At 44.2% G+C, this 22,377-nt stretch overlaps 1 protein-coding gene and 1 non-coding gene across 2 annotated transcripts in view; both read left to right on the top strand.

The window, feature by feature from the left end:
- The window catches only part of LOC126484487 (junctophilin-1), an 883,087-nt gene that overhangs the window by 387,448 nt on the left and 473,262 nt on the right, over positions 1-22,377 (top strand). The window lies entirely within an intron of this gene.
- On the top strand, positions 11,499-11,573 carry Trnas-cga (transfer RNA serine (anticodon CGA)). The gene has a single exon. It is a non-coding gene; the product is annotated as a tRNA-Ser (tRNA).

Here is a 22,377-nt window from a genome sequence, read left to right on the forward strand (position 1 = left end):
AGTTTTACTTACTTTTTTCTGTATGACTTGTTTTGATGTGATGGCCCCTTATACACTGTAGATCCATCAGTTCCATCTGCACATGCTCAGGGGTACTTTCAACTGAAACGACAAATGGTCTCAAAAACAATTCTAAAACAGAAGAAAGACAGACATTGTCCTCAAGACGCTTAGAAAACTGTCCTTCTAATTCCGTTACGATCAGAATGGATTCTTGAAACCTCGCGTCTGTTCTTTAACGCCAGAGAGCTTAGGGAAACTGACAGTATTTTTTGTCCGAATATATTCCCTCCATAGTGCGATTTTCATTTTAGATGCAGCCCCATCAAATCTGAAATCAGTTGTTTTTTACCTTGTAATTTCGTACTGTGGGCAGTATGCAGTCAAGTCCACTTAAATACGAGGGCTGCAATAACTTTTCGTTCCTGTTCATCTTTTTCCTTCAGAACTTCAACAACAGCAGGCTTTAAATAGAGAAATTGTTCCAAGCCTACCCCTTGATTTAACCAACTTACTTTGTAATAAAATATAAAGTCTTCATACTCCTTTTTCTGTTTCATCGAATGCTGTTGGAACTAACAACGAAATAATGCGCCTGACTTCAGTATGTTTACTATTCGCACCACCAATTTCACCAAGTGCTCCACACCTGCATATTTAGCACAAAGTTCTTCTTGTTGTACAGAATTGTGGTTTTTCGCTCTTTCATCGTGAGCTAAATCTTTAAACTCTTTGTGCACGGTGTTGTAATGTCTTCCTGTAGCAAATTTGCGGTATTTATCGATTACATGACTGTATATCTGTTGTGCGATGTTGAGAATTCTTTTCCTTCTCTTCTGTCATTTCCATTCATTTTTAAATGCTTGTGACGATAGATCGCTGGACAGCGTTCTTCGATGCAAGCCAACTTTCTGTGCAATCAGCCACTGGATCTGTAAACTTCCTTTATTCCTAGTGATGGGACAATCGACTGTTTTTAACAATCGTTTGGCCAGTCAATTTTTTATTTACGCTCAGTCGGTTTTTTCATTCGAATGAAACTAGCCTCAGTGGCTGTGCCACATATATGAATGTTTTCACTCACTCAACGTGTTTGAGTGGTTTCATTGATTGTGAGACAGCCGACTGAAGCAAGTCTCCGTTGGTTACGGTCGTTATGTGAATGTTTTCACTCACTTATCGGGTTTGAGCGATTTTATGTACAACGCTTTAAGCTTTTTCGGTTATGCGTGAAACAAGACTAAGGTTGACAACCTTTTTAGGGACAAAATGTCTTATTTCAAGGAGATGTGAGTAAAATACATGTTTCTAAAAATAAAGTACATTCAAAATGTATGTATTTACATTCAGAAGATAAATGGATAGCTCGGTCAGCTAAAATACCAAAGAACCGTTTCGGTTAAAAGAATGAGTACATGGTTCAACCGACAGAAAATCTACTTATTGTTTTCACTTGAAAAGAAAGAATGAATAATTCGGTTAACATGCAAAGCTACACCGTGGTCGAATTTTTTTCATTCGATTGCTCCCACTGTCTGATTTCACTCGAAAAACGTAAATGAATGATAATCCAGCCACCAGGTAAACCTACAACAGACTGACAGGATTGTTTTTATTGGGTTGCTTCCTGTTACTGGTTTCATTCAAAAGAAGGAATGCGTAGTCTGACCACCTGAATGTTTTCTTCAGTTGCTCCCTCGGAATTGGTTTCACTCGAAACAATGAATGGGTTGTCCAACCGATTGAATTGATTGTTTTCATTCGGCTGCTCCCACAGACAAGTTTCACTCAAACGGAACCGAATGAGTCGATTTTTTTCCAACAACGAAATGAATCGATTGTTCCCATTAGTAATTACTCCACTGACAAACAGCGAAAGATAAACTGCGCTGACACTGAGGTCCTACCGAAATGAATAATGTCGTTGAGGCCGAGAAAAACCGCAATGGTAAATGAAATATCGCACTGTTCCGACTACTTGTGAGAAGTACCGAGCAAAGCCGTAAGTAGCGAGCAAAGGCGAAACAGGCTGAGCCTCGGCCCGCACGCCGTCCGCACATGGCAGACCCTGCTTAGGCCGCACCATCTCGCCGTGTTGTGCCGACGGCGGCTGGCGGTTGTCCACGACGTCCTGTCTGCTGGACAAGGACGCCACCTGTTAACTTCTCCAGGATACCGACGAAAGTGAGGCTAAGTGATTATTTTGGGTCCTATTAAAAACTCGGTACCAGTAAGAAAACAGGAGACTGATAGGATAAGCAACTAGTTTCTGTTGCCACCCTAAATGGCCATTCATACGAAAGCCAATGCCCGTTTTACCAACGAGTGCTGGAGGAACTCTGCAGATCTGTTAGGTTACCAGTACCTGGCTGGTCTTAAACGCCAGCTAATTTTCAGGAATGTGTTCTCACACCCCTGGCGACCTTCTCCAAATCAAGGATCTTCTCTAGCGGTAATACCATTTGGTGGCCACGAATAATTGGAATTTGAAAGGTACTGCTATAAAATTAAACTGGTCCCAAATTGCTCCTATACAGAGGGAATAATGTTCACTGATTTCCATCTCATTCCCGTCTCTGGGGCACACGCTAAATCTGGAGACAGGGGTTTCTTATTTTAATTTGCAGCTTAAATCCCTCATAAAATAAATTCAGTTTCACGAAGTGTTCGAAAATTAGAGGCCAAAATATCGGGGACATTCACTGAGTCAGGTCTCGAGGCATTCTCAGATAGCCTAACGGGTAAGGGGAAACCCTTGTCCGCGTCTCAGACTGGCAAAGATTTTCACTAGCCGTGACGTATCCATGCAGTACACAGTATCGAAATCCCAAACTTTGCGAGAAACCCTTGAAAGACGTGTTTGTTAAATCGTAGCGGCACCTATTTGCGGGGCTCCTGCAGAGAACAGTTCCAGAAGCGACCTGCGCACAGAATGTAATTGAATTGCAGGCTCTGGTGGCTCGGCATTTACGACCGCCACTGTCGGCCAAATGAAATTGAACCGCAGCCGAGTTGGGCTGCAGGTCCGCCAGGAGTGCTGCGCTCTGTGCAGGCCGTCGCTGAGAGACCAACAGCGTCCGCGGACAAGCCGGACTTTCTCTCTCCCTCCCCCCCTCCCCCCCTCTCTCTCCCTCCTCCTCTCTCCCACAGTCTTTCGCATATGTCTCGAGAGTATCCTCTCGGGAAACCGGAGACGTGAATGTAGCTGCGGGACTGTGGACTAATGGTGGCTGCCCGACCTTGCCGAGTACTGAGTGGCCAGCCCACTTGGACTGTCCTTTGTGGTGGTTTCCTGCTTGCCGTGGAGCAGACAAAGCTTTGCTCCTGTAGAATATTCTCGTCTGCTCCAACTAGATCGTCAGAACGCTCTGGTAGTAACCCTGTAAGTGGCAAATTGTTTTATCCGACATAACAATAAAATACATTCACTGCGTGCTCTTTGGAATAGTAACCACTAAAACTGTTCATTCTGTTTTATATTTTGAAGTCGGCCATGAGTAACGGTGTGCTAAATATGGAAACCAACGAACCAGGAGCACAAACAGCGTAGTGAAAATGTTTGAAAAAATTTGCAGGAGATTGCATTGGCGTGACATGGGACAGTGACATGCACATATACAGATATCCGTAATATCGCGTACACAACGTATAAAAGGGCAGCGCACTGGCGGAGCGGAGCTGTCATTTGTACTAACATTCAGGTGATTCATGTAAAAAGGAAATCAACAGACTTTGTATGTGGAATGGTAGTTGGAGCTAGACGCATGCGATTACCCATTTCCGAAATCGTTAGGGAATTCAATATTCCTATATCCACTGTTGCAAGAGTTTACCGAGAATATCAAATTTCGGGCATTACCTCTGACGGACAAGGCATTGGCCTACAGCCTTCACTTAACGACAGAGAGCAGGTGTCAAAATAAAAATTTTCTGGGTATGGTACCGCGTCATAATGTGTGAAACTACTGCTGCTGGAGAAAAAGCAACGTTTCGGCCACGGTTGCAGCGGCCTTCTTCTGGGTCTAATGGTGCGTTCTAGCTATGCAGTGTCCTTTATATTTTGTTGTTACTGTTCACTCCGCATGCCACTACATCATAATTTTAAAAGATAGTTCGTTTCATTGGTTACTTAAAGAAGGAGGAGAGGGAACTGTCAAAAAAAAAAAAAAAAAAAAAAAAGATCAAATGGCTCTGAGAACTATGGGACTTAACTTCTAAGGTCATCAGTCCCCTAGAACTTAGAACTACTTAAACCTAACTAACCTAAGGACATCACACACACCCATGCCCGAGGCAGGATTCGAACCTGCGACCGTAGCGGTCGCGCGGTTCCAGACTGTAGCGCCTAGAACCGCTCGGCCGCCCCGGCCGGCCAGGAACTGTCAGCGGAAATAATGTATATTATCTCAGCGACTAACTTTAAGAAATAATGAGTAAAACAATTTTCTTTGCGATGTTTATTTTTCATTAAAAGAAGCATTTGACAGCTAATAATCAGTAAAATGTATGTAATAAGGAACTGAATATACGACAGTCTGTTTGTTTAATTGAGCGGATCGGAAGAAAACTAGCTGTGAATGATACTATACTTTATAGTGTAGGAAATGTTATTGTGACTTGAACTTAACATCTTTTGTATTAGAATATATCAGAAGACTAAATCCACAGGTGGCAAACACTAGTTGAACATCAATCAGCTTTGAAACAAGTGCCTCAAAGGCATATGTAAATATTCATACTGTTAATCAATTGCTGGCTGATTGCTAAAGCCCGCCAATTTAGAAAGATGAAATTTTTTTGAAATTTGTGGTAAGTTCCTGTGGGGCGAAACTGCTGCGGTCATCGTTCCCTAGGCTTACACACTACTTAATCTAGCTGAAACTAACTTAGGCTAAGAGCAACACACACACACACATGCCCGAGGGAGGACTCGAACCTCCGACGGGGGAGAGCCGCGCGGCTAGAAAGATGAAGATGCTATTCCTACTTATCAGAGAAACTATTGTGAATGTATTAAAACAAATTTAATTGATTATTTGTAGTAAATAAAATAATATAAGGCTTTTAAGCGCAGTCGTATAGACAGGGTGTTTGTTTTAACTTGAGCCAACTAAACATCTCGAAAACGACACACCGTGCAGAAAAAGTGCTGTGGGTGAAAAGTTAGTAAAGGGAACATCTCTGTCTGTCCTACAACTTGCCATCTTCTAACCATAACTCCTGTGTGTGTGTGTGTGTGGAGGGGGGGGGGGGGGGGGGGGAAGGTGGTTCATCTTTGTATTTCAATTGGGAACTCCACCCCCTCGCCTACGTTTATAGCTTTGATTCTACGCCAAAAAATACGTGCGGTTTACTCAAATAATTGTTTCCCATTCGTGGAAGATGACGCTGCAATCGACAAATATGTTTGCCTGTTTTTGCAACTAAGGACTGTCAAATTTGGTTCTAAATTCCATTTACGATGTAAATGTGCTGTACAATTAAATTTTCGACACAGAAATAAATTTCGGACATAAATATCAACCGTTAGAGCACAAAGATTTACGTTTGCATCATAAATGAAATGTAGAATCGGTTGCGGCGGTTCTTAATTGCAGAAACACATACAATTGATATTTCTTCAATACAGCGTCATCTACCACAAATGGAAAACAATGGTTTGAGTAAACTGTACTTTTTCCGACTCCCACTTGAAAATACAAAGCTGATACAGCCCACGATAGAGAGGTGTTTAGGAGGAAGTCAGTTGTAGCACAGATACATGTCCACCTTAGTAACATTAACTTTACACCTACATTTATTTCGTACGATGCGTAGTTTCCGTGATATTTAGTTATCTGAAGCTAAAACGAACACTCTGTATATTTACATGATGTCAGTGCATTGGCCCGAAAGACCTATTTCGAAATCACATTACTACACTGCTGGATATTAAAATTGCAAATTCATGAAGGGAGCATGAAGCAAATGTCAAACTGGCTTCGATATGACAATGATTAGCATAGTATCGCAACCGCATGTTGTACGTAGGAGTAATACCGTTTACATTTCATGTACAAATAAATGTTATGCGACGGGTTTCTCATTCAGATTGGTTCAAATGCCTCTGAGCACTATGGTACTTAACATCTGAGGTCATCAGTCCCCTAGAACTTAGAACTACCTAAACCTAAGTAACCTATCGATATCACAAACATCCATGCCCGAGGCAGGATTCGAACCTGCGACTGTAGCGGTCGCGCGGTTCCATACTGAAGCGCCTAGAACCGCTCGGCCACCAGCGGCCGGCTTCTCATTCAGAATTGGCGATTGAATGTTGTTTGTTTGAGAAAAAATTTGTTGTCGAAGGAGAAACGACTGCAGCACTTGTCGGAATTTGACATTAACACGATCGCTCCCGACCAAGACTGCCGTTTATTACTTCGGGCTGTAGCTGTCCACGTTGGTCGGGATGCCACATGTCTCATGAAAATATCGGATTACTGGTTTCAGGAGGGCAATACTAATCGCCATGCAGGATGTCAGCGACCCCGCGCAGCTAGTGCCTGAGAGGATAGTTGCATAGTTTGCTTCGTCACGTACCTTGAACCAGGAAATGGGCAAGTTTCCAGCTTGACAGGCATTCACACGCTCTGTACGATGGCGTCTGGAGCACCACGCACGGCCGTCGCCACTACCGTTGCTGCGGATTACCTTGATGCGGCAGCAGACACAGGTGCACCAACGGGGGTAGTGTGCCCAACGACGACACGGGAGGAACGAATGGCACCACATCGCTTTCAGAGACAAGGGTCGGCTCTGCGTATAGCATCACGATGGACGTATCCGCATGTGGAGGCTCCAAGAAGAACGAAGGTTACCGTTTTGCATGTGCTATCGTCATTCGGGCATAGTAAGTTGTGTGTTGGCATGGGGTGCATTTGGTACACATCTCAGTCTCGAATGGCATTCATAGCCGGTAATTTGGTCATCAGGCATTGTATTTCTGGCGTATTGAGGCCAATGCCTGTGCTCTATCTGCAAGTACTTCGTAACGTTACCTTCCAACAGGAGAACGCTTCTATAGACACGGTGTTCGGCTGTTGACCTGGCGACTATAGTCTCCACGTCTCTGACCCATTGGAAACATGTCGTCATGCATTACCAACAGACTGGCGTGTTACTACTCACCAGCAATTACCTTTTATTAACTCTGCCACAAAGTCGAAGTAGCATGGTAAAGCGTACCCGTATGTGTCACCCACACTCAGTTCCGCTTGATGCCCAGCCGTGTTACACACATTCTTGCTGCCAGAGCTGGCAGCTCTTTGTAGCAAATGTCGCATAAATGTAATCGCGTATTCTTCCATCTATGATCTATACACACAATAAGGAAAGCTTCATTACTACTATTCTTTCTGATGTGACAATTTTAATGGCCTGATATGTAGTTAGCTGGCATACAAGTAATTACCTTACGCGAATACCTTATTTTCACCTTTTCTTTTACTTTTACTTTCTCTTTTTCAATGATGGTACCCCGTTGGCTCTGGCCGATAGTGAAGGTCAATCGCTGATAACGAATTAGTAATTTCTTACTTAATAATTACATGGCTGGGAGGCCCTTCCTTCCGTCTTGTTCGTCAGCCGCGCTAAGATAGGAAAGTCATTCGCACCTGTATCTCTGCGAATCTTATAACTTTCATTCTACCTGTTTTCGTATATCAATTATTTGTGTATTATGCCTTAGAGCCGGATATGGAGTGACATACTGGTCTTTTTCGGCAACTATCCCGACATGACCCTCGAGATGGCCGCTGTAACACACCAACAACCGTTACTTCGCACAATGGGAGTTAATCTGTATAGGCAGATTGCTCTCACACCAAACAAAATAGCTACTATACTGGTGACACTCAAACTTCAACAACTATATACATATGCCAGACGTTCTTGGAGTCAGCGCGTAGAGGATGTAACGATCTCGGTGTCTCACTAACTTGGGTGTCTAACAAGGTGCTCAATGCCCCGCCTTGTTTGTTTGCCAGTATTCCACATGCAACGGTATACAGTACGAGCGTAAATCTATGGGAAGGAGAAATTGCTGACGCAAAAACCATCATCAAAAACAATGCAGCGCTGACTTACACAGCCGCAAGTCCGTAACTAAATGAATCACGTTACTGGGATAAGAAGCCAGGTCCAGTAACATGTACATGAATTTTTTTCAGAATTTGTTCACTTCACGGGGACACATTACGTAATACAGAAACGGTTCTACGTCAAACACCACGCAAGCTATGCTAGAGCTGTATTAAGGAAACTACGGCTAATAATTGGTTATAACTATTCACTGTTTTGTTTCTTATCCCCGCTAAGCATTCGTTTTTGTTGACAGCTGAGATATATTTATTTGATGACACAGCGTTCAGTAGTAATAATAAAAAGTCCTGTTAATTGTGAGTACGACTCATGAACCGAGGGTTCAGTACATATTTAATTATGCTTAGAGGTACTTCTTGCGTCCCGGCAATCGAGAATCTGGACGATATTGGTATGTTACTGACATTGACACAGGCAAGGAATATATCTACCCATTCCTGAAAAAGAGGGGTCGTAACAGGACAAACACAAACCCGCCTACCAAATGACAAAAAATACATAGATTTTGATGAGGGAATTTTCGAGTATCAAATAAATAGCCATATATTTTGATAGCGTTGCTTTAGAACCTTACATTTATTATAACGCCAAGGAACTATATGCCATGTATTCAGTCACATGTGTAGTACATTACTACCATGCGGTAACCTATATTTTCAGAGGGACTGAAATATAGTATTGTCAGATCTCTTTACAAGGAATAAATATTACTAATTACCGACGAGCCTTACTACGTACCTCCTTACGTGCACAAAAACAACAACATCGAGCGAGATGGCGCCGTGCTCAGGTGCCGGACTCGTATTCGGCTAAAACCAGGTTTAGATTTCCAGTGACTTCCCTAAATCACATAAGGCGATTGCCGCGGTGGTCCCTTTGAAAAGGCTCGGGGTCCAGTCCGTACTTGTGCTCCCTCACTAGTGATGTCGCCGTCGATGGGCAATAATCTGTTGCCTAACTTTTTAAGAACAAGGAGATACCTGTCCACTAGTATAACACTGATTCGCCTCAGTTTGAGTTTTAAAGGCACCTATCCTCAGAATACGTCATTTTTCAATTCACTCGATGCAGAGACTCAATTCTAATTCTCGTACAGGAAGAAACTTTCCCCATAATGAGGGACTTTATCCCAATGGGTCACTTAAATTCCAGACTTTTCGATAGTGTCTTGTGGAGTAAGGGCGTATCATCCGTCCATCGGGTATGATTAAGTCCGGCGGTCCCCTGCGTGCACTTCGAGTGGAGTACACTGTGTGCTGTCAAATGGTTTCACCCTCTCCTCTCAGCATGATACGAGGAAAATGTAGCACCACAGAACATAAACATCCATTGCAGTTACCTATCTCAACAGGTGCACTTAGGCACAGCTCTCAGACATTGCATCGTGCGTGGAAGAAGAGAAAGCGTTCCAATTAGGCGGCTGAACAACTCATGGAGGAAAGTCTCTGAGGTAACAATGCTTACGCCACTTTTTTTGATTATTTCTATAGACAACACGATAAAAATCGCCAGTCTCTTATTTAAGAACTAAACTTTCTAAAGTGACAGATCTTAATGTTTTCTGGTTTTCTATGACTACAGATACATTCAGTGATATACCAAGATCTTGTGCATACTGCAGTCATTTGACAAAGTTATTGCGTTCAGTATCAGTGGTTTGGATTAAAAGGTAGTCATATGTAGATACCTCCGTGAGCTTCTGAGAAAAGAAACCTTTAATCGCTACCAGTTTCTATCGAAGCAATCATCATGCAGTATGCAGTTATTACTGCAACTTAAATGGTACCAGCCTTTCTGTGACGTCAGTGAAAATAGAGTTATAAAAAGACTATCCCACTTCACTGTCGTAAAATTAATTAACACAGATTGGTGAGTGTAATGTCCGTGTGCGTGTAGCGTGGATTAATGCTGCACGTAATCTGCTCATCTTGAACAGGCCAAAAAGGCCATCGCTGGACAGATCACAATCAACAGCGCCACATGTCTTCACTCCATGAGTCACTACAGAGAGGCTTGGAATTTCGTACTGGACATTGGCCCAAAGACTGGTTATTATAGTCTTGACGCCAACACTGCTCCCTCATTGCCGGCCAAATACTGGCTGCGAATTCTTCCAGCACTAGCACTTGATCTGGCTACTTCTGAGCTGAACGCCACCGCACAGGCGTGCGTTACTCATCTCGGCTGCAGTGTCGGATACCGTCCCATCTATCCAAAGACGACCGGCGCCAAGATTCGTACCTTAATGCGTCAGTTCGGCTCTCCAGGGTGCTAAAGACCAAAGAGGTGATCTGCCATACCTCGTTGGGATAGTACCACAGGTAGGAAGGTTGTCGCATTGAATAAGCGTAGTCTCAGACGAAACTGTGGTCAAGAACGAATCATACCCTGTATAACGGAGTGTTTACTGTTATGCAGTAGATTCCGGCAGACTGAGCGTGCTCTCGCTCTTGAAGTCGGTTTTCTCAGTGGTAACAGTCCAGGAAGATGTGCGGGAGACCTGTATTTTCGGTGTTATTAATTGGGCCAGAAGCATCACACGAGTGTAAAATAGATTATATATTTCAGCTTAAGTAACAGAGAACAATACAGAGACAAATCAATGCAATACCCAGTTTTCAGAAGCAGATGTCATAAAATGTACAGAGTTGTCCAGATATGTCTTCCCGCGAGCAGTACATGGGGCAGCAGGAACGAGGATACATGTGCTTGAATGTGTTTCTCACCACATCCACATAGGTCTGGGATGTCGAAGAAAGCCAGCCGTACAAATTTTCGTAGCTCCTAGCAATACATGTTCGTTCCATGTTAGGGGTCGCCCAAACTCTCTCCACGTCTGACTGTGAACTCTTCTAATGACGGAACCCAGTAAAGATGCAAGGATTCTTGGAGCACTCCAAACGAATAGTGACGTGTCCTTTTCGGTTTACTATACAACTGAAGAAGCTGTGCCTGGACTTTAATTGATGAGAGACAGGTTCAAAATGGTTCAAATGGTTCTGAGCACTATGGGACTTAACTTCTGTGGTCATCAGTCCCCTAGAACTTAGGACTACTTAAACCTAACTAACCTAAGGGCATCACACACATCCATGCCCGAGGCAGGATTCGAACCTGCGACCGTAGCAGTCGCACGGTTCCGGACTGAGCGCCTTAATCGCGAGACCACCGCGGCCGGCTGAGAGACAGGAAGTGAAATGAAATGATCGTGCGACATTGTTGTCTGGGAGGCCCCATCCAGGGAAGTTCGGCCGCCGGGTTGCAAGTCTTATTTCAGGCGACGCCACTTCGCCGACTTGCGCGTCGGTGATGACGGTGATAACACAGCACCCAGAATGAGGACGGGACGTGAGTGGTGCTCGGGTAGCTCAGTTGGTAGAGCACTTGCCCGCGAAAGGCAAAGGTCCCGAGTTCGAGTCTCGGTCCGGCACACAGTTTTAATCTGCCAGGAAGTTTCAACAAAACACCCGGTTCACCGGCGGAGAAAATCTCCGACCCGGCCGAGAATCGAACCCAGGCACGCTGCAACAGTAGGCAAATACGTTACCACTCAGCTGAGGACAGAGGGACAGGAGAGTGAGACTGTGAAGGTCCTCTCGTTCGAGGGTGCTAAGCGCCAACTGATTTTTTGAATTTTGGAACGAGGAAACAAATATTCGCCGACTGACACAAAGTGGCGAGTCTCGAGTCCTCTTGGGACAGAGTGGGTACTAAGAATATTGCCCATGGAAGATAATGGTACACGTTGAGTCCCAGCCCGTCACCTTTGAGGATGTTTATGTAACAACGTAAATTCCGCTGTTTAATCCAAGTTTTTTATGTGATTAGTCTTCTCCATCTGATGGAGGAATGAACAGTCCATTCACCATTGTAAGTTGGAGCCTCTCGTGGTATGTGCGAAAGCAGTGTGCTCGGTTGCCAGATGGGCAGGGACGCGTCGCGGCCACGCGACACGGCGCCGACGCCAGCACCGCGTGGCGTCCCGCCTGCGGCGTTGCCACGTTTCGGCGGCGGGGCGTCGGCGTCGGCGTCGGTAGCGTCCGTGCAGCGGCAGCGGCAGCGGCAGCACGTGGGCCGGAGCGGCCCAGCCGGCGCTTATCGATTCGGCAGCGGCCCCTCCCTCCGAGCCAGAGTCAGCCGGTGCCAGCCGCCTCGCCGCGCGGCCGCCGGCCACTGGCTGCTGCCCGCTGGAGCCGCGCCGGCACGTCGCCCTTAAAGAGGAGCGCGCCACGCCGCAGCCGCAGCCGCAGCCGCTGCTAATCCTGCCTGTCACGTGTCAGTCCGGCGACATTATATCTCGTAGGCGGAAATTGTCAGTCCAATTCGACTCGCCGAGCGCCGGCTGGAGCGGTCGGTCCATCGTGCAGGAGTACCACAGTTAGTACCACACGCAAACTTCTGAAATTCGTTTGTCGGTATCCGCCAGTAAAGCTGTACACTTCTGATGCTTTGCATCGTATGGACGTGAATACAGAGAGGTAGACACAAATCGTTACAAGATAAAAGGTCCTAATGTCGTCCCTGCTCCTAATTTGGCCCCCCTAGGAATTTCCTGTTTACAGAGTTTCTAACACATATTTAGCAACGTAACCTCAGTTCATTGTTTTGTTGAGGGAGTTTGTTATATATAGCTTGTTTAGCTTCCGTGTAAGAGATATTCATCATTTCACACTGAGATGACTTACTGCAGCAGTCGTATTAACAGCCTGCTATTCATTGCTTGAGCACTGATTTTAGTTCAAATATTGAGCCTTATTTCAGTTGTGTCTTTTGCTTTCTCATGTGTATTCGGTATACCAAAAAGTCTGGCCCATGTTGCTGTAGCAGTCGTTGTAATAAATCTGGGGTTCTTCGTAATTTCGTCCCCCTTAAGGTTCCAATTTTCGTCCCGGGGACACAATTTTGAAACGTTATTAAAATTTAATTTGATTTTCTGTTTGTAAAGATCGTTTCTGTTTTTAAATGGGTAAACGCAAGATTCATTTGTTGCACGAAATGCTTGCTTTGTTATCGCGAAACATGCTCTTCATCTACATTCTTGCAAATTCATAGCTGTGTGTTGTTTAGAAAGCTGAAAAAAACTTGAAAACATTGTCCATTCATGGCCTTCATGTGATTTGTGATAGTGAATGTGTTTGACAATGTTAGAAGGGAAAAATGCATTTAAAATATTTTTACTTTGGGAATTTTTATAGAGGGCGAAATTACGAATACTTTTTTTGTGTTTCTGTTTCTGCAGTGTTAAAGTTTATGTCAAATACTGGCTTCAGATTTTATTAAAATTTATTTATAACTTCTGATCATGTGGAGAATAAATTGAGCAACACGTACACCAATTTGTAGCTTATCCCATAATCTTTCAGCATTGATACAGTCCCTAACGTAAAAATTTAGGCCGCCCTACATTAGCATAGAAAAAAGTGGTTGATAGTACATGAGCAGAGTCTCTGGACAATACACCTCGTTAATAGGCAGATAACGCATTGGATATTGTTGACACTGCTCGAAATAACATAATTATAATTTGTTTGTCAGTTACTGCCAAGAATGGTTTTACTACCAATAATCTTAATTAACTACTATATGTAGTTTTAAATTCTACAGTTAATACAAGCGTTATTTGCTTTTCAATCTCCGATCGGTCGCTAAAAGGAAACTGTTGTGAAAATCAAAATGGTTTATTTGCAACATTTAACTACGCCTTCTAGCACCTTCTCTACATAGTCGCCGCTCCGACTTAGACATTCGTCGTAACCTGGTAACAACTGTCCAGTACCCTTGTTGACTTCCGCATATTCCCAGCGCTGGCCTGCATCGGGCTGTACCAACGCTGTCCTCATAGCCAGCGCTCAGCTGAGCGAAGAGATGAAAATCAGAGGTGGCCAGGTCCCAGCTGCATGGTGCGTATCAAACACTTCGATCGGAAACGCTGCAGGAGCGTCTTCCTAGCACCTGCATTATGCAGCCGAGAACTGTCACGAAGAAGAAAACGCATGACAGTTATGTGACCTGCATGAAATCCGTAAGTTGGACTTCACAGTAGCAGAAACTGTTTTCTAGGCGTCTTTACGTGCTCATTGTGCTCCAAGAACTGAAAAGATAGACGGGCATACTAGAGACACTGCGCTGCAATCTGCGCAGAGCTTTACGGGATTTGCTCAAATCGAAGACGACAGAGTGCGTCGACGGCCGTGCCAAACAGCAACGCAGAGGGCGACTGAGTTCCACTATTCCACCAGCGAGGGCGCTGCCGGCGGGCAGTGTGGTTCCAGTTGAAATATCGTGCGAAGTATTGAACGACGACCGGCTGCAAGCCCGAAATTTGTTTGAACTTTACCGGATGTTCACTGTGGTTTTAATTTTGCGAACTGTCGGAAATTAACAAATGAAAGTAGCCCTCGTAGCATTAGTGTATCTGCTGAGTGTTTTGCGGCAGCATAACTGCATAAAATGTTCTCTGTTAGCAAATCACGTCAGTGAGATAAATTTCTCAAGGTTCTGGAGCAGTGAAGGCTGTCGCAAGCGCAAGAATTTTATTTCAGTTGACGCATGTAGTGTAATAAGTATTAATTCTGGAGTGGAGTATATGGTCATTGTACACAAAGGCTTCACACATTAATTTTCGGGACACAACGCCGATAAACCGATGACATAATTAACATGGCGAAGATACAGGCATTAAGAAATGGCCAGCAGTTGACGTCACTAATAAAGGGAAAACATGAGCAAAATAAAATCTGAGAGGCTAATCGGACCTCCACGGGAATAGTGACTTTTGGGCCGAGGATAGTCCTTGGTAGTATCAGACCACAGTGGTAGAATAGGGATCTTGATCATAGACGTAAAAGTAACTGGTGAATGCCCAGCGTATATGACAAGAAGATTGTCATGATACATCCATAGTCTTCGACTCATAACCAAAGAACCTTCCAACCTGTAGTTCAAAACGGCCCGTTAATGTTTAACGTCCCGTCGACGACGAGGTAATGAGAGTCGGAACATAAGCTCCGACTGGGAAAGGACGCGGGAGCAAATCCGACGTTTTCTTTTCAAAGCAACCATCCCGGAATTCACCTTAAGCGATTTACTAAAATCACAAAAATCTAAACTTGGATGATTTTCTTGTGGGTTGGCACAACAGCCTCGATAAATTTCAGGAATGGCTTAATTATTCCAATGAACAGTATTTTAAAATCGAATTTTTTTTTCAGAATGTATTTTCATTCTCCATCGGAGTGAGCCTTGTAGTTGTGGAGGTAGTATTGTATATGATAAAATTAAGTATTAATGTATGCTGCATAATTTCTGTAAGAATCAGTGCAGCCTGTGTTTAAATTATAGGTAACAGGCTACAATGGAATGGAATGAATAAATAAATAAATGAACAGGTGAAATAAATAAATAGTTCTTAATGATCAAGAGGAGCATTGCAGTATGTATGATGGTTCTGCTCCCAGAACTGTAGTCCCACAGCTTGGTATGCGCAACTGTTACGTGAATTATAACACACTTTTACATATCAGTCGCTATATGCAGAACGCTAACGGGCTCTCTGTCACTTACTCTACATCTCACAGTTTCTACCATGATCGGATGTTCTTCCTTGGCTTTGTTACGGAGTGAAGATTTAAAGTATATAATACAATCGCATCTCTGATACAGTGAGCTCCTGGTCTAAATAACAAATGCTCTATGCATGTGTTGTCCAACAAGATAAAATTCAAAACTTCGTCTACCAATGAGTATTCTGTCTTGGTAACGAACGTGATTGCCGCAGAAACTCAGACATGGTTTATACCTTCAAAGCATTAAGTTGCAAAATTAACTTCCATTTTGTTTAAAATTATTTCATTATTGCTGGAAGGGGACAATTCCAGTTGACTGAAAGTGAAATGAAGTGAAACTTTTCCCTGAATGAAAGAAGGTAAAAGAAAGCATACAACAAATGAGAACCCGATATACTCCGAGTATGGCTGATAATCCTTGGTAGTGTTTACAAACTCGACAATAACGATGTTCTCAGAGAGTCGAGAACTTCTCTCCAAATACATTTCAAATTTAGGATGCGTCACTAATATAAAATTCTCTTTATGAGATTTTTCGATGCGATCAAGAGAAGATATGTTTCCCGACGTCACACGTGGCTTGTAGTTCCATTTTACTACGCGTATTTCGACAGGTGACCTAGTTACCTTTGTCAAGTGTGGTGAACGATGGTCCTAGAGAGACTCACTGTTTGGACCCTAGTCAAGTGCAGTCTAGTTCAAATGGTTCAAATGGCTCTGAGCACTATGGGACTTAACATCTATGGTCATCAGTCCCCTAGAACTTAGAACTACTTAAACCTAACTAACCTAAGGACAGCACACAACACCCAGCCATCACGAGGCAGAGAAAATCCCTGACCCCGCCGGGAATCGAACCCGGAAACCCGGGCGTGGGAAGCGAGAACGCTACCGCACGACCACGAGATGCGGGCTGCAGTCTAGTGTCTGGTACCTTATATCCAAGAAAATATTGGAATTAGGACCCCTTCAACACACCTGGGACTATATCTTACACTGCTCGTTCTCTCACATGGAATCTCTTCGACTGAAGACAGAAAATCCAACTTGCTATGTTTGAGAAAGGCACTCAATGGCGCAGCTATAGTATCTAATATTCCAATGATTGAAATGGTTTTAGAAGTGTCTTATTCGGAATTACAGCTCTTATTGGCTATACAGTGTGGAACTTTACTTGTATGTGTACTCATTTTGTGTTGAAATTAGCAGTGTCAGAGCGAAAATGGTGCACTTGATAGCCTACGCAACGAAACGGAAGTGCCGTCGATTTGGCGGCGACAGGTGACAAAATGGCGCTAGAGAGGCGCGTACCTACTTATTTTTCCGCGAAAGGAGCCATTGCAGCAGTGACGAAACATTCCTTCCACCCGTCACCCATCCAGAGTAAATTTTCAAACGAACTTTCATAAACGTGGGAAACAACCCTGGCGGAAAGTCGCGAGTGCTTAAAGTATAAAAGTCATTTTAATACGAGGCAAGTAGGTCTGGCTTGCGGTGGGGTGTTTGGCGCTCACCTACAGGTTGATTTCGAAAGTGAATAGTTGGAGGCAATAGGAACGCGAGACTATTCCAAACTGTGAGCCAACATCTCACTCTGAAAGGAGTCATGAGTTACGTCGGGCGTCCTCGTGACTGACACCAGTCGTACTAAATACTAAGTTCCCTGGAAATGCGGTGGCGCTCATAGGGACATACACTGCCGGAAAAAAATAATAACCCTTTTAGACGTTTACAGTTCACTCAAGATTTATTACTGCAACATTGCATATGGAATAATGGAATAATTACATTTACACGTCAATATCACAAGCGGTTCTGATGTACCATGTATCAACCCATGTTAATACGTGATGCAGCCTCCAGGGACTGCAGTGCAGGCAACAATTCTGGCATCCGGTCGAACGTAAAGATGGCAAATACTGTCCTGGGATACGTTATTCTACACCTGCTCTAACTATTCGTCGTTCTCTTGGTTGATGAGCCGCACGAGTCACTTCTTGTCCTATTGTATTCCACACGTGCTGGATTGGAGACAAATACAGAGATTATGCTCGCCAAGGAAGGTGACACACGTCTTGTAGAGCACGTTAAGTATCACGGGGAATGTGCGGGCGAGCGTTATCCTGTTGGAACAACACATCGCCTGCCTGCTGCAAGGACTGTAAAAGAACAGATCTAACAACATTCTGCACATACCGAGCGTTGGTTAGCTTTCAATCCAGGAACACCGAACGTGAACGAAAGTTGTAGCTTATCTCACCAACAGACTATATCTTCCAAGTGATCCACTGCACGTCCATACTGTGGCGTGAGTGGAAGAAAGGCTAGAGATCTGTGTGCCCCTAATCCCGCTGCTAATAAGCGGTTCGCAACAGTTCGCGTTGACAGGTCTAGTCCCGCAAGCCCTCTTATCTGTGCTGTGACAGCTGAACGATCTGCCACTGCTGCCCTTACAACACGAGGATCCTGCGTCGACGTCCAGAACCTGGTCTACGGCTGTGAGAATATTCACATGAGCGCAACGTGTAGGCTTTCACGGCTAGAGTCTTCATTAGCTAAAACTTCCGGGATGAGAGCCGTGGGCGATCTGTAAAACTTCTTCTTCCTGACGTTTTTTTGCCCGCAGTTGGCAACGAACTTTTACAGATCGACCACGACCTCTCAGCCCGGAAGTTTTAACTAATGATTCACACGACCACCGATAGCAACATCGTTGCACAACTGAAACGCCACGTCCAACTTGTGTGGCAATTCTCGGAAAGGATCATCACGCCAGTCCGAGGGTTACAATTTGACCCCTTTCAAACTCGCTTATTTGGCTGCAGCAAGCACTAGTGCGTCTCCCATCGCTTGGTTGCCTGCTTACTTCACACGTTTGTACCACACTGAGGCTTCTTTCTATTAGGTGGTCGACACAGAGGGCGCTCTGGTAGCTACACCACAACGCTATTTGTTGGTGGACGATGTTGAAGACATTACCAGTGCATCTACTTTCCCTGGGTGGCATATGCCGTCATCAGATAGTATCGACGTCGTTTTTCCAGGCGTACTAATTTTTTCGGCAGTGTAGTAGGCTAGGTTGTATATAGATTTATTTGTTAATTATTTAAATTATTTATTAGATGGTTCTGCCGCTCTAGTTATTTAGTTAATGTAATTAAAAGTGCTGTAGTCTTAACGTAGAAAAACGTGTTTCTTTTTCGTCGAGTAAATGATGTTTTTATTTGCCTCACGGCACGACTGCCATAACATCACGTCCAGCGAGGTGCAATCTCACTATTCGTACTTCATCGTGAAAACCATTCGATCTTTCTTTCATTATTTTCTAGGCGACACTTCCGTGCAACAAGCTAGTTTTTCGTATTACTCCAACTTTACACACGGCCTCGTAACACGGCCAAATAAACTCGCACACTGAATGATGGTGCGACAGTGTGCGAGGAAAGCAATGGCGTTCAGAGAACACCTGTGAACATACAGTACTAAGGAGACGGTAATTTCCTACAATTTTCGACGAAATTTGATATTTTTTAAGAATTTTGGATTCTGGTTGCATTACCTTCTTGCAGAAGCAGAAACTCAACGTATCGCACAACAAAGTCTGTAGGAAGGAGCACAATCGGATGCGGTGCTCCTATCACAAATGTCGTACCAGAGCGTGCATCACGGAAGGTCCTCAGGACCAAAGCTGTTACGATGATGAGCATCTCTCTAACAATCGCCGCGTAACAGATTTTTAGCTCCCCTTCGATATAAACAGCAGCAATAACAAAGCGTTCGGAGTTGATATACTACAGCCAGGTTCCAACGTTGACATTACGAAGCGTCTGGGGCACAGGTGTAAGGAAATTCCAGATGCAGGCTGCGACGACTGGAGCTCGTTAATGCCTGCAGTGTGCAAGTGCGCTCATTAAGGACGACCGTCATTCTTTTCTCGTCGCGTCGGCACCTGCGTTGTTACTAACGGGACTCTTGGCTCTACTTGAGGTACAAGTAGTTGTGATCTTGTTGAAAAAATCTACATTTGTTCTACACGTAGTGAATGCTTTGAAAAGTAGGAGAGTGGTTGTGCACTGCAGCACCAAGATGAACGATTGACGAGGTGCTGTATTATTTTGTATGGTCTTGAGTCACTTCGCCTTCACAGACAAGCATATAGCTGCACCAATACTTTACATGTATACATATACCGGAATGAATTCATCATCAGTACGGATACGTGTAACTATATGACAACAAGTTCATGAAAACTACTGTTATTGCACTTCAACTGAGGTCGGAAACACAGCCACACAATTCACGTCCTACACATGACGTCTCTGGGAAATAAAATGCGTCCATACTGGACACGATAGAGCAATCACGTCTCAGATGTTACCAAAATTAATTTAATAGTTTCCTTAACAACTTTCTGGAAGATTCAGCTGAACGCAGATTCATCAACTACGACATTTTTCGTTACACCAGCAGAACAATTTCACACTTCTTGCAGTATTTTTATTTTTGTCTCGGAATACTTTTATGTTTTCGCAGAAGGAATGTATAACATGCATCAATGAACTTTAAGAATGTTCGTGTATTATTTTCAGTCCCAATATTGCAGTAGTTCTGTTTTTTTCCGTAGATTGAAGCGAAAAACTACTTTTCTTTGAAATTATTTGTGAAGTACGATTTTTTGTTTTTTGTTTTTTGTAGCAGGTGGCAAGAATTTTCTTTTAGGAAGTACTCCATAATATTCTAGACTAAAGATACTGTCACCTATAATAATTTTTATTAACATTTGAAATTGTCACTAACTGACAAAGATTTAAGACAGTGGATGAGCTTGAGATGCCTGCTGTCGTCATGTACGCTACAGTAATGAATGTTTGAAACATTTTTCCACGGTTTGGTGCTTCGAAGAAGTCTACCGACATGCCACTGAGTGCGGGGAAGACAATGGCAGTGAAATCACGTTTTGTGAAAAGATGTCATTTACAACGCTTGACGTTAGGAGTTTTATGACACGGTAGGTCGGGGCCGTGGCGAGTACACCACCCGTGGCAGTTATTGCACCAGCAGACGGGGTATCGGGAGGCCGGGTTGAGAGCGACACTCCGGCGGAGGGATTCCCGTATAGCAGTGCCTGCTGGCCGGGTAGGAGAGAGCGGGGATTTGGCACAGCGCACTGGGACCACAGCCACAGGCACAGACGCCGCTCCCGCTGCCGCCGCCGCCGCCGCCAGCGGCCAAGAATGTTGGCAGCGCCGCATCGCGCCGCGGCGCCCGGTCCGGCGCCTCGTTTTACGCCGCGCGGAACAGGCCACCGGCCGACACACGTCCCAGCCGTCTCGCTAACAGCTCCACCGATCCCCGCCACTCACCAAGTGAACACGGCAATGGCCATAACCCGACTTCTCAGAAACTTTGCTCAGTGGAGATGTAAAAATAGGCGAACACGTGTCTCGTCGGCTTAGCCTAGGTAGTCGACGGTTTCTGAGAAAACGACGGTCAATGTTTCGAGATACTTTATGTGCCTTTTCGGGAGAAAACAATTCAGTCGAACCAGTGACGCCGGCCGGAGTGGCCGTGCGGTTCTAGGCGCTACTGTCTGGAACCGAGCGACCGCTACGGTCGCAGGTTCGAATCCTGCCTCGGTCATGGATGTGTGTGATGTCCTTAGGTTAGTTAGGTTTAATTAGTTCTAAGTTCTAGGTGACTGATGACCTCAGAAATTAAGTCGCATAGTGCTCAGAGCCATTTGAACCATTGAACCAGTGGCACAGTGGCTAGCGTCGGGGCTTCAAACTTTTGCGCCCCACAGTCTAAACCTGACTGTTTTTTTAATTTTAGTTTTTCGTTTAACTACCCAAGTCTGTAGAAGAGTACTGTATCAGTGTTTTCCATTGTATAGTGAAATAACATCGTCCTCATTCGTGTGCTAATTGTATATATGCTGAATAACTTAAAAAATTGATAGAATAAAGAACAATAAATGAATAAGATAGTTACTTGAAATTGTTTACGGTAAACTTCCTGTAGTGTATCTTGATTCATTATCAGCTGCAAGCGTCTGTCTTTGTAAACTGACCGTTATGCGTGCTCTGCCGCGAAATTATTACCAATGCGTGAAATCTTCTGCGATATTAACCACGTTTCATTCCCGAGTGAGATTTGCACGAAGAAATGTCACTGTGGCAAAGTTGTCTTCGCGTGATGATCGTGGTGCTTGGAACTACGAAGATCCAAGAAAATGCATCAAATATATCTAAGGAACAAACTTAAGAAAAAATGTAAGAATTAATAAAAGAATTGAATAGGAATAAAATACACTGAAGAGCCAAAGAAAAAATGTAAGAATTAATATAAGAATTGAATAGGAATGAAATACACTGAAGAGCCAAAGAAACTGGTGCACCTGCCTAATATCGTGTAGGGCCCCCCGCGAGCACGCAGAAGTGCCGCAACAAGGCGTGGCATGGGCTCTACTGATGTCTGAAGTAGTGATGGAAGGAATTGACATAATGAATCTTGCAGGGTTGACCATAAGTCCATAAGAGAACGAAGGGGTGGAGTTCTCTTCTGAACAGCACGTTGTAGGCGTCCCAGATATGCTCAATAATGTTCATGTGTGGGGAGTTTGGTGGCCAGTGGAAGCGTTTAAAGTCGGAAGAGCGTTCCTGGAGCCACG

The sequence above is a fragment of the Schistocerca serialis genome, chromosome 6 (genome assembly GCF_023864345.2).
Source record: "Schistocerca serialis cubense isolate TAMUIC-IGC-003099 chromosome 6, iqSchSeri2.2, whole genome shotgun sequence".
NCBI classification, from domain to species: domain Eukaryota; kingdom Metazoa; phylum Arthropoda; class Insecta; order Orthoptera; family Acrididae; genus Schistocerca; species Schistocerca serialis.